Here is a 13,116-nt window from a genome sequence, read left to right as displayed (position 1 = left end):
CTGATCTTAACAGTCTCTTCAGCCTTGGTATAATCGGAAAGTATCTTAATACTTTCTGTGGAACACCTTTGTTTACTTCACCAGTTTGCATGTTAGTCTTCCACCTAGAAGTCTTGCATTTAGGACACTTATCAAGCGTCTTGTACTTTTTTCTGAATAGACAACAATCATTGACGCATGCATGAATCTTTTGGTAACCCATGTCAAATGATTTCAGAATTTTCTTCACCTCGTACAGTGATGTGTGTAGCACATTATCCTTTGGTAACATCTTCGACAATGTTTCTAGCAGGTCATTGAAGCTCTTATCAGACCAACCATTCTGTGACTTGATTCTGAACAATGTTACTATAGCCTAGAGCTTACTATGGTTGACACAACTTGGATACAAGGGTGTTTCAGCATCTGCAAGTTTTGTAAGAAAATCATCTTCTTTCTTCTCTTCACCCTCTCCACTATCACCTAAGTCAGCCATATTACCAAACTCGTCAGCCATAAACTCATCAGCTGCTTCATATAACCTAAAAATCTCATCATTCCACTTGTTGAATCTGCTGTCACTGTCACCTTCAACCGCTGAATTCAATTCTTCATGATGATACCATACAGATTGTAGCTTATATGCCTCATCCATTCCCCTTATAACAAGGTGATCAACTACAACACTTTTTGAGTGACGATCTATATTACGACAGTCAATGCAAGAACATATAATCAAATCAACGTCTCCCAAAGATGCAGCCACATCTCTTACAAAATTTGAAGCCCCTCTCACATAAGCAGGATCAGCTCTTCATTTAAGAATGAAGAGAAAAAAAAAATCCACAAACACCTTTTGAAAACTTTAACATCTATATATATAATTACATATAATACCTGGAAAGATGCACCCAATTTTTGTCCAGCATTATATGTTCTAAGCTTAATTCAAACCTTTAGTATCCTTAATATCTTTAGTATCCTTAATATCATATCATAACAGAGTTAATGAAAAAATCTTATAACAAAATAACTCCAGTATAAAACTAAATCGCATATATCAATATAGACAACAATTCAAAAAGATATACCAGATCAGTACACTATGTCAAAGACATATCAGACATTTTTCAAAACAATCACACCAAATAAAACAGAAACCAAAACAATACTACACCAATAGTTATTTTCAACAACACTTTATACAAAAGACCATTCAGACACAAACTATCATAAATAAACCACAATAACAAGACAAACACATTCACAGTAATGCTATAAATGAATCAGAAATCAAACACACAACATAACAAGGTAAGACATTGTACCAACCTGTCGTATGATTTCAGCAAAATAGTAGAGTTGCTTCAGCTATCCAATATTGAAATCAGCAAGACTTGCAAAAAAGGAATATTTGAATTACTATATGATGAATAAATTAGGTTGGTTCGACATTGCATTGTATCAAACAGGTCTAAGAATGAAATCATGAATGTAAATTATAACCTTGCAACTTAAATGCTACAGAAGCCTATGAATTAAATCTGTGATGCAGAGAAGACATTCAACAATGGATAAACATGAGTAAAATTAGCAGCTTGGCAGGCATACTTACAAACACACTCTCAACCTACCAATGGATACTGTGATACTAGTTGGTTTGTACCTAGCATGTGCTATATTTTAAACTTTCAATCAGAAGGGTGTGGAAGTTCAACATTCAACAAAAAAGAAAGAAGAAAGAATCTACTAACCTGTCCTGTGAGTGGAGATAAAGAAAAGCTTGAAAACTCCTTTATTGCACTCATCAACACTTGCAAAACATAAGTATAGCAAGAGTATAAGATTTATGAGGAAATCAAACAAATAAACAGATTTGAAACAATCACGGTAAACAAATAATCATCAAAACATGTTCTTAAATTAGATACACAACCTATATGTAAAAATGGTAGAGAAGCTTTACTCGGATAGACTAACTAAAACTCAGATCTTAAACTAATGTTCTTAAATCGGATACATAACCTTAAATTTTTGTTCTTTTATTTGAAATTAATTTTCACATACTACGCTTAAACAAAATCGCAAAGCCTTTCACATACTACACTTAAACAAAATCGCAAAGCCCTTATAATGAACAAATCAACAGTACACAGATTGAGCAAATGTCTAGCATGTCCAAAACAACTGTGAATTTATCCAATTTCTTGACGGAATCGAAACAAATAAACATATTTGAGCTTCAATCGAAACATATGGATGCAAAGAAAAGAGGAAAACTATGAAATCACATAGAATCGTTGTTTACAATCAAAGGAAAAGAACCCATAGTAAAAGAAAGAAAGAAAGAGTAAGAGGAAGCAAGACATGCTTTCGATTCAAGCTCAAATCCGAGATATGCGAAATTAGGGTCGGCGGCTAAAAGCTTGGTTGTCGCCGGTACTTTCAAGGGTGTTTCCGGCGAGTTTAATTTGTGCCTGGTGAAGCAATTTGAGGGTCTGAGAGAGCGATTTGTGGGTTTGATTTGGTGGGTCTCACAAAAGCTTCGAGAGCGGACTAAGTGACTTTAGTTTCCCTGTTAGTAAAATTTTTTTCACATCGTTTTAAAAATGCTATGCTATAATAACACAATTACTAACTCATCTACGATAGCATTGCAGTAAATCGTGCTATAATGTAATGCTATCAATGCAAGTATTTCTTGTAGTGATTATATACACTGAGCCTCTTTTTTTTTGGGCATCAGATAATAAAAGTATATGCCGACACAAACACAAATGATCACAATGAGAACAACAATTGCTACGATGATATCGACAAAGATATCAACATCCAATGATCCTACTTTCTTGCTCTTACGTTTCTTCTTCGAACCTGCAATTTATTTAAGTCTGTTATATCATATGAAATTTAATTTATTAAAGGATTAAGAATCTCTATTTAAGGAAAATAAAATGAAGCAATTTTATTTAATTTAGAACCTTTTTTACTTTTGCTTGAAGAGCTCTTAGAAACTGCTGCATTCGTAACCACCTTAGAGCCATCGAGAGCTTGAGGACCTGAAGCTTTGACTACATCTTCAACAACGGTCGAAACCGATCCATAATCATTCGTAGCCATAACATAAGTTTCATCTTCATGTCTAAAAATAAAGAAAGCAAAATAATATATGTATCTATTTAGTTGCAACCAATATTTTTTATTTTTAGTTGCAACCAATATAAAAAAAGTGAACGATAAGATTATGAGATGTTCTTACTTTGACACATAATATGTTGTTGAATATCCGGAAATTAGAGCGAGAGAGACGAGTACGAGGAAGATGATGATAGGAAGATTGGAAGCCATCAAATTCGTACGTCGGGCGGACGTACGATTTAGTTTGTGTGGCACGTGCCACATGCTAAATCCTGAAAAAAAAAATTGCATGGGATTTAGTTATCATATATATATATAGTTCATAAAATAATAATAATTAATTATTGTGCTACATGCTGAAGTGTGACGGAACTCTTTTTATAATATAAACTAAAATTAAATGTAAACTATATCATAATTTAAGCTTAAGCTAATATAGGTTAAGTCCAACTATTTTAAAATTATTAATGATTCAAGTCTAAAACTCAAAATTCTATAAACTTTTTTTTTATCAGGACATATACCTAGTTTTCATGAGTTCATCGACCGCAATACAACGCACGGCTGCACCGTAGAGAAAGATAAAATTCTTCTTCTTCTATTTTTGATTGTTTCCAGTATTATTTTTGTCTTCGGTTATCTTCTTATCAAATAGCATATAAACAACAGTAAGTTATTGATGCAAAACTTGTCGTTAAACAAAATTCCTTTTAAGTGTTATTTTTGAATGTTACTTCTATAGTTCTATTGATTTTCAGCTCAATAATAGATTCAATAACTTCTTCAGCAAATGAGCTTGTAAGTAAGGTTGTGTTGGAGAATGCTCCAAAAAATAATCAAATAGTGTCTCACAAAATTCAGACTGATCTAGTGCATTCCTTTGCTTCTTGTTTTGTGATTAACTTTTTGAATAATAGATTCAATAACTTCCTCTGCAAAAATTAAGTATTTTTTTATTATTTTCCTTTTTTGATTTTTTTTGTAAAACTGTAAAATTTATTCGAAAACTGTTTTTATAACAAATACAGCATTTATATATATATATATTATATGAAAATTATGGTATTTTTTTAGGGATAATTGCATTTTGTATACCTTTATTTGGCCTTCAATGCAATAGTAGATCCCATATTTGATATTTGAGAAACATAACCACTAAGGGTACTGAAATTACAGTTGACTCCCTTACGACCAAACAAAAAACACAAGCCGAAATGACAGATGTAACCCGAAGGAATTCTGCAATAGATTTATTTAAGGTAGATTACAAATTGAGTATATGTGAAGACATAACTGTAGGTCTACTCGTTAATTATAGTTTAAATTTTAATTAAAATTTTATAAAAAAATAATTTGATAAACCTATTGACCAAATATTAACCACATAGACTTCCTGCATTGTAATAAAATAAATTTACCTATAAACGATTCACATTAAGGGAGGAAAGGCTGATTAGGTTAAAATTATATGATTTAGGGTTTTACTTAAGTAAACTTCTCTGTAGAATTTTCGTGGTCGACTTTGTTATGCCATCAATTATTAATATTATATTAATACCGATAATTTAACCAAACCTTTAGCTGAACCTAACCGAATTTGTACCGATTCCTTGTTTTTAACCTAACCGGATAATTTAAAGATATATATACTTCTTTCTGTAGGTCAAACCTAGTTTCTTATGTGATCTGTCTCTCTCTTCGAAATTTCTCTCCCCAAAATTTCTCCCTCAAAAATTTCCGAAATTGTGTTCTCGGAAATTCAGATTCTCAGACTTCTCTTTTTGAATCTCAAGAACATCTCAGATAAGTATTTCTTGGTTTATCGTTGGCGATTTGCTTTTGTGACGGTGTAGATATTTTTGTTCGTAAATATATATATGTTCTCATCGTTTTTTGTTCATTTTGCACACAGATATGGGGTTACACAGCTACACTCAGCCATCTTCTAGTTCTTTGCAAGTATGGAGTGAAGGTCCACCAGAAGTAAACTTTCTTGGCCTAACAGTTGGAATTCCTGACAAATGTTTCTGCGGAAGGGAAACCGTTATGAAATGTTCCACCACAGCCGACAATCCTGGAAGAACTTTCTTTGGATGCAATAACCATTAGGTTGTTAGATTGTCTGGTGGTTGATTTGATGTTATTATTTGAGTATATAATATTCTCATGGTTTATTTATTTCTATTGTATAGGATGGAGAGGACCATATTATGAAATGGTGGGATGAGGCTATTATGCAAGAACTTCAGGCAATGAGAGGTGGACTTGCTGACCAAAGGGATTCTATAACAGCCATCCTGGAAAATGATGAAATGTTGTGGGTTCAGCAGGAGCTAGACAAGGTGAAAGACCAGATGAAAGAATTACGTCTGTCAGTTCGGCGTGTAAGGGGGGTGGTCGAGAATGTCTTAATCGCCGGTATAATATTCATCGTGGTATTAATCTCATTGGTTTTGGTTTCGTAGATCTTTCAATTAAGTTTTAAAATCTGTGAACCTTTCTTCATCGTGTCTGTTTGTTTGAATGGCGTCTTTATGTTTGTAATCTGTGAACTTGCTTCAGTTTTTGTAATAGTTGGATGACTTCGTTGATTTCAATTCAGTTAATAACTGTTTACATATTGTCGGAAAATTAAGATTATGAAGTCTACTACTTAATATGTGTAAAGAAGTCAGGCGTTGAAGTCTGCATATTGGTTTTCTTCGAGGTGACGGTTTGCCTTACTAATTAATTATTTATATGTAACTGTTCATTGCAACCGCTTCGTCTCTTATATATAACCCAAATAGTGGGTCTTGAGATTATTTTAAAACTGCAACCAAAAAAAGTATCCTTCCTCTCTCATCTCTTTTCTCTTAAAAAATTTCATCCTCACGACTGAGAATTTGGTGACTGTTCACGGACCGTACCAACAAAGTGATATTGATCTTCCAGTTTCATTGGAACGGTCAATATAAATCATCACAGCCACGAGGAATTGGAGACTGTTCACGGATTTGGTAATAATAGAAACTTTCTCTATATCACTTCGTTTTAAATATAATTATAAGTATAGAATTCTAACATTCACGGTTGGGTAATTATTAGAAAATTTATATTGAACTTCATCGAAGTTAACGATGTATTAATTTGGTTGATTAGATAGATTTGCAAATAAACGGGTTCATCACAGTTAAGTGAACATATATCATAGAAACGGGTTCATCGAAGTCTACGATGTATTAATTTGGTTGATTAGATAGATTTGCAGGTTAAAGTATGTTTCAGTTTCCCAGGAAGAAGTCTCCTTGAGAAGTCTACTAGATCGAACATGTATTAATTTGGTTGATTAGATAGATTTGCAGGTTAAAGTCAGTTCCCCAGGAAGAAGTCTCCTTGAAAAGTCTACTAGATCATACATGTATTAATTTGGTTGATTAGATAGATTTGCAGGTTAAAGTATGTTTCAGTTTCCCAGGAAGAAGTCTCCTTGAGAAGTCTACTAGATCTGACATGTATTAATTTGATTTGATGGGCTTGTAGACGGTTCAATTTCTCGTGGAGAAGTCTGCCAGAGAAGTCGTAAACATAATCATTACAAGGTATAAATTGATTTGACGTTAGTTGGCGGTAATATTATATTTGTTTAAGAAACCGATAAGCGGGAATTGATTTACCGATAAACGGGATCCGGTTTTAAACGGGTTCTTTACAATTTTCCGATAATGTTTCGAGTAAAACGGTTTTAGTTTTAGAAACCGGGATTATTATAATTATTATTATTTTATACAACCTAAAAACTCAGATAAAAATATTGTTATCTCTAATTTCGTCTTCATTTTCTTGTTAACTTTCCTCTTCCGCTTATCTATTTTGCTTATCACTAACAGTTGATTTTCCCTTTACTTTTGTGTTAAACTTGAATCTCTATCTTTCAGATTGTTTTTTTGACTTCCTACGCTTAACGTTTCTGTACCAGATCTCGCCGAACTCTGTATTATCCAACCCCGCCGCTTCATCTTAACGTCTTCGCCGTCGTTTCATATTCGATTAAACTGAAGGTTAGCTTCTTTCAAATCGATTGTAGACTTCCTTTTCAATTCAATTGTAGACTAATCGTTTTTGTCTTTCTTATATCTCAAAACCCCGCCAAACATAATCTTATTTTGCCTTATTTTGCAGAATGGAGGAGGCGAACAATCCAAAATTTCCCCGGAGGTTTTTCACGAAAGGAGAGGAACCGTTGTTGTGTAAAAGCATCGGATATTACAGCAACGATACGAAGCTGTTTGATGAACTGTACGAAGCTCTCGCAGAAGATGAATGGGATGAGATTCGAGAGTCTCCACTGGGTGTCTTCTTACAGTTCAACCGTCTCAAATTCGAATGGGCTTCCAGACTGGTTCACTATATGCTCAGCTTTCAGCTAGTCTGTAACAAAAAGTACGAGATATGGAGTCTGGTTGGGTCTAACCCATTAAGATTTTCTTTAAATGAGTTTGAAGCAATCACTGTGAAGCAATCACTGGACTTAACTGTGAAGATGTTGAGTCCTTGGAGCAACCATAGGTTGATGTTACAGACGAGATGGAAGATTTTTGGGAGAAGCTTGGAGACAGTTTAGACATCGGTCCGAGTATTGATCAACTCGTCGCAGCATGTAAGAATGCTGCTGAGTGGGATAGAGTTGATCGTATTAGGTTGGGTTATCTAGTCATCTATGTTGGGTTTATAGAAGCTAGAAAATCCTCAATGTCCACCTGTCTAAATATGGCTAGGCTGGATTTAGATGCATTTAAAGATTATCCATGGGGAAGAGTTGCTTTCAAGAATCTCATCCATTCTTTGAAGAAGGTGGACATTAACAAGAGTTACCAATTAGACGGGTTTGTCGAACCTTTGCTGATTTGGGTATATGAATCTATGCCGGAATTTGGTAAGGAATATGGCGATCTGTTGCCTAATAAACCTACTCCACCGTTGCTTGCTTACCGTGGTTCCCGCAGTAGAAAATATGTCAAAGAGGGCATTCTAAGACAGGTACGCATAGCAGTAGATTCATATAATATATTTGTTTGATGTTGCTGTTGGATTTGAACAGTTATACTGTTTTATATCAATTGTAGACTCGTTTCAACCACTTCAAGACCATTGGTGGCATGAGTACCCCTGTTTGGGAAGATGATGAAGCAGATGAAAATATTGCTAACATTATGAAAGCATTGACTTGGAATTTTGGTCGATGGAAGTGGGGGAGAGGCTTGTGGGAGACAGACGGTATTTATGCGTCTAACAATTCGAAGATGAAGGTGGAGGATAAGGGTTAGAAGAAGAGAGCCGGTACATTTGATGAACCAAGTGGGAAGAGGCACTGTCCAGATACTTCAACTGCCTTGGATATCAATATCTTGGAATCCATTAAAGATGAGCTCGGCATCTGGGGAGCAGCTCTGACTCATGAGATGAAGGAGGGATTCAGAAGTTGCGATTTGAGGTTTGACATGCTGAATAAGAAGGTGGAAAGCCTTGCTTCGGATCTTTCCAAAACGAAGGGAAATGTAACTGGTGCATCAGATGTCAACACCAACACAAAGGAACAGAATGCTCCTGAAGCTACTGCTGAAGAGGATGAACCTAACACTCAAGAAACCACGGATATGGTTAGTTCTGAACACTTGAAAATTCCTACTACGATTCCTCACAAACATAATACCAGGTACAAGGCGAAGAAAAAATAGACTTATAGAGGTTGTCAACCTCTCAGACTTCTAATCAAGTGTATTTGTTAGACTTCATTATGTGATGTCGACTTCAACTTTATGTTGTCTTTGTTTTGTCAAATTCAAGACTCTTAAACATATGTCAGATATGTTTGATTTAATTTTATTTGTTCACATCAATGATCATGTAGTCTTTATATTGGAATTTGCAGAAACGGAACCCTTCTCCATCTGTGACCGTACGGATAAGAAGGTAACAAAAGAGGATAGCCCTGATTCATCTGACACTGATTCAGACCCACCTCTGTTCCTTCGCACAGATATCCCAACAGCAGCTGACTACACTGCCAGGGCTAAGAAGCAACAACCACGGGTTGAAGCTGCTATGCTTGCGGCACAAGGCAAGGCTGAAAGGGTTAAGAGACTGGCGTCAAGTCAGCGTTCTCCATTCGTTGGTGATAACACAGCCAAGACTATCATGGGTAGTAAGTCAAATACGTCAGCATATAATCCTTTTCTTAAAGCAGACAAGGAGAAAAAGAAGGTTTTGCTTGACTTCTTAAAGGAAGATCCGTAAGCCTACTACATTTTATGTTATGTTGCATGAATATACGTTTAGAATATATTGGTTCATATATGTTTCCAAACCATTCTTCATCCACAGGACGTACAGGAACAAGGTTCCAAACAAATCCCGATGTTGTCTTTGGTGGTACGAACTGCAGACAAGAACAGTGTGGCTTAGAGATTCGGTAAGTCTACTAGTAAACTTTTTGAACTCGTTTATGTTGACAGTCTTCAATACTATTTAACTGTGTTTTAAAATCCATGTGATTATCCAGCACATGGATGCGGGTTTGAATCTACTGAGACAACGATACACATCACATCCTGAGAGGTTTAGATCGGATAGAATTGCCTTCCTAGATGCTATGTTCACTCATATGTGGTCGACGAAGTATTTTGACTTTGAAAAATCTGAGCCGAATCCTGATGGGTCTGGAAAACTTCTGTCGGGCGGTGCCTTCAGTTACCACGCAGGTGAGTATCCACCGTATGCCCAGTCTAACAAACAATGGGGTATGGAAGTGGACGATCTGTACACGCCGTTAAACATTAAATCTGAGCATTGGGTTGCCTTGTGGATATCGATTCCAATGAGACACATCGTTATCTGGGACAGCATTCCCAGTTGTTCTTCCGATGATGAGCTTGCGGCTGCAGTTCACCTGATAGCTGTGATGGTTCCGTATGTGCTGCGGGAGTTAGCCAGTCATGACCACAAACCGATGTACCCGTACGAGAAGTTCACCCACGAGCGAATCACAGCGGCAGTGCCTCTGAATAAGAAGCCAGGTGACTGTGGTGTTTTCACATTAAAGTACATAGAATTTCATGCACTAAGACTGTCGTTTCCTTCTACATTGTGCGACGCAAACATCCCATGGATAAGGGAGAAGCTGGCTTGTGACTTATTTCACGAGATTGAGTGTCGTGGACCAAATGAGTCAAATTACATCGAGGATTTTGGGCTATATGATCCTCCCCCAATTCGAGACTAACTAAGAACTTGTTTCTTTCTAAATTTGTATGACTTATGTATGACTTATTAGGATGATGTTTTGTTTCTGTTGGGGGATCTTGTTATTTTGTGGGTTGGATATATTATTAATTAACTCGGATAATGGGCGGTATCCATATATTTTTTGTGGGATCCTCCTTATTAACCTCTATGTAAACGAAATTACCATTCTTCTATTCATAACTATCTATTTTCACTAAAACAGTGGTTCATCCTTATGTCCACAATTAAAGCCAAGGTTGCTACAGAGTTTCAACAATGCCAGCAAAGCGTCTGTTTAATTGTACATTTGTCTGTTCCTCATTAGTTAGTTATTAAAATATTAATTATTTATAGTCTCTGTTAAACAATAGCTTATCATAATAGACATCTTTATGAAGTTAACTTATAGACTTCGAAGGAATATTGTTGTTCAATCGAATTAGAATTTCATTTTGGTAGTTAAATTTTATGGTTAACTCTGATGATAGGATGCTATCTATATTGTGGGATCTTTTTATTAATATAATGTAAAACAGTGCTTCATCTTTATGCTGTCGGACCTAATGCCGAGGCATCTACAGAGTTTCAATAAATGCCAGCAAAGTGCTTTTTTACCTGCTATCCCTACGATACTCACTCTACACTGTTCTCGAAACCGTGAAGCAAAGTAAAATAATATAAAATGTGACAGCTTTCTAAACTTTATAGGGGAATGTGTTATTTTCAAATCTTAGTAAAAATTAATAAAATAATACAGAAAGAGAGAGAAAGTGGTTACATATAAAAAAGAGAGAGAAAGAGGAGAGAACCGAAAACGTTTCTTCTTTTTTTTTCCTTTTTTGTTGGTCGCCTCTGTTTATTTTTACACTTGTCTGGTCCTCGTTAGTTAATATTTAAATATTAATAAATTGTAGTCTCCACTAAGAAATAGTGTACAATGAAAGCCAAGTAGACATATTACTGAAGTTAACTTATATACTTCTAATGAATATTGAAAATAATGGACATGTAGAGTTGACCAATAGAATTAGAAATATATATTCATTATTCATGTAGAAATGTAGAATTGACAACTAGAAAAATAGAAATAGGTAGAAAATAAAAAATTAAATACAAATAGGAGTTTGGGTGATGCAACTAATCGTCGAGACGGACATCAAGTTTGCCCCAATCAATAGGAGGAGGCACCTTACACTGTTTGACATCCGCTTCTGCAACCTCTCTCATCTCCTCTACCCTCTTGTGCTCTGCCTCAAAGTCAACAAGTTGTTGACCCAATATTTGATTCAGTTGAGATAGTTGAGCGTCGATCAGATCCACTTGATGCACAAGGGCGGTGGCCTCTTCCTTCTTCTTCATGTGATCTCTCATCATACGAAGAATTGCTTTGTAGCGATCCTTGTCTCTTCTTCAACCATGACTCTCGTCCTCTCAAACGCTTCTTTCATGGCATCAATTACTTCCTCTTCCCACTCGAAATCAGAACTACTTCTCTTACGCTTACTGGAACTCTCTCCGGCCATAGCTCGTGAACCAACTTATTATCTTGTTATCGAAGAAGGAGATGCAATAGATTGAGTGGAAATTGAGAGGATATTTATAGATCCAATGATCGAAGAAGAAGATGATGAGACGGCAATGATACAATGAATGTAGATAAATCGAAAGGGTACAACGAATGTATAGATAGCGAAAGGGTACAATGAATTTAGAGATATCGAAAGGGTACAACGAATGTAGACTTGAAACAATAGCATACATCGAAAGCTTAATAGACGTCTGATTGAAGTTAAATTAGAGATGGTGTACACATCCCAAGACACATTGCGATGACAACAATGAAACCTATCCAAGAAATAACCATGAATTGTCGGTGCATTTTTCCCTTGCTTTGGCTGTCATAGCCTCACACTCAAACTGTATCTTATCTTCCTCATATTTTTTAACCAAATCAGAGTTCACCAAACCATTAACAACTTGTTTATTCACTCAAACTGTATCTTATCTTCCCAATATATTTTGAGGTGCAACGCTTACGGTTAGCTACGCGGTCCACAATAGAACATATATGCACGTTAAGATATTTGGTGACCTAAAAAGTGTTTGGATCATTCTTCACAGTGGCTAGGACCCTCCATGTGCATCCTGGAACAGAGCATATTACCACCAACAGAGACTTTGTTGACTTCTTAATTTTGAAAGAGAATTTTAACATTACCGCGGTCAAACGCACCTCAGATATGACGTCAGCTTTGCATGCAAAGCATTGACCTACTTTCAGTTGGTCTATCCAAGGATTATTTAACTGTCCAACAATACCACCAAAAAATGGTTTCCCTTCTTCAGAATCTAGTCCAAGGTCATCTCCATCTCTTTCGTCATCTTCATCTTTAAATTTCCCGTACTCACTGTAATCGAAATCCATGTTATCAACATCTTTCGGCTTCTCATCTGTATGATCAGTTTCATGACATTCTTCTGCACATTCATCTGCACACTCATCGGCACCTGGATCTACATCGTTACCAAATTCAGCTGTTGGCTCTCCATTGTCAACAGAACGAGAGTTGAGCGGCATAACCGGATTTCCATCCATGTAATGCGTAGAGACGCAAAGGCGAACAACATTCCTACTACTAAAATCTATCAAGTTCTGAACTGATCTATCATTTTTGACATAGACAGGAGGGGTATCTTGAGGCAATTGCTGAAGCATCATCTCTGTTAAGGGATACG

Source organism: Camelina sativa, chromosome 17 (assembly GCF_000633955.1).
Source record: "Camelina sativa cultivar DH55 chromosome 17, Cs, whole genome shotgun sequence".
NCBI lineage: Eukaryota > Viridiplantae > Streptophyta > Magnoliopsida > Brassicales > Brassicaceae > Camelina > Camelina sativa.
Note: the sequence above shows the minus strand (reverse complement) of the source record.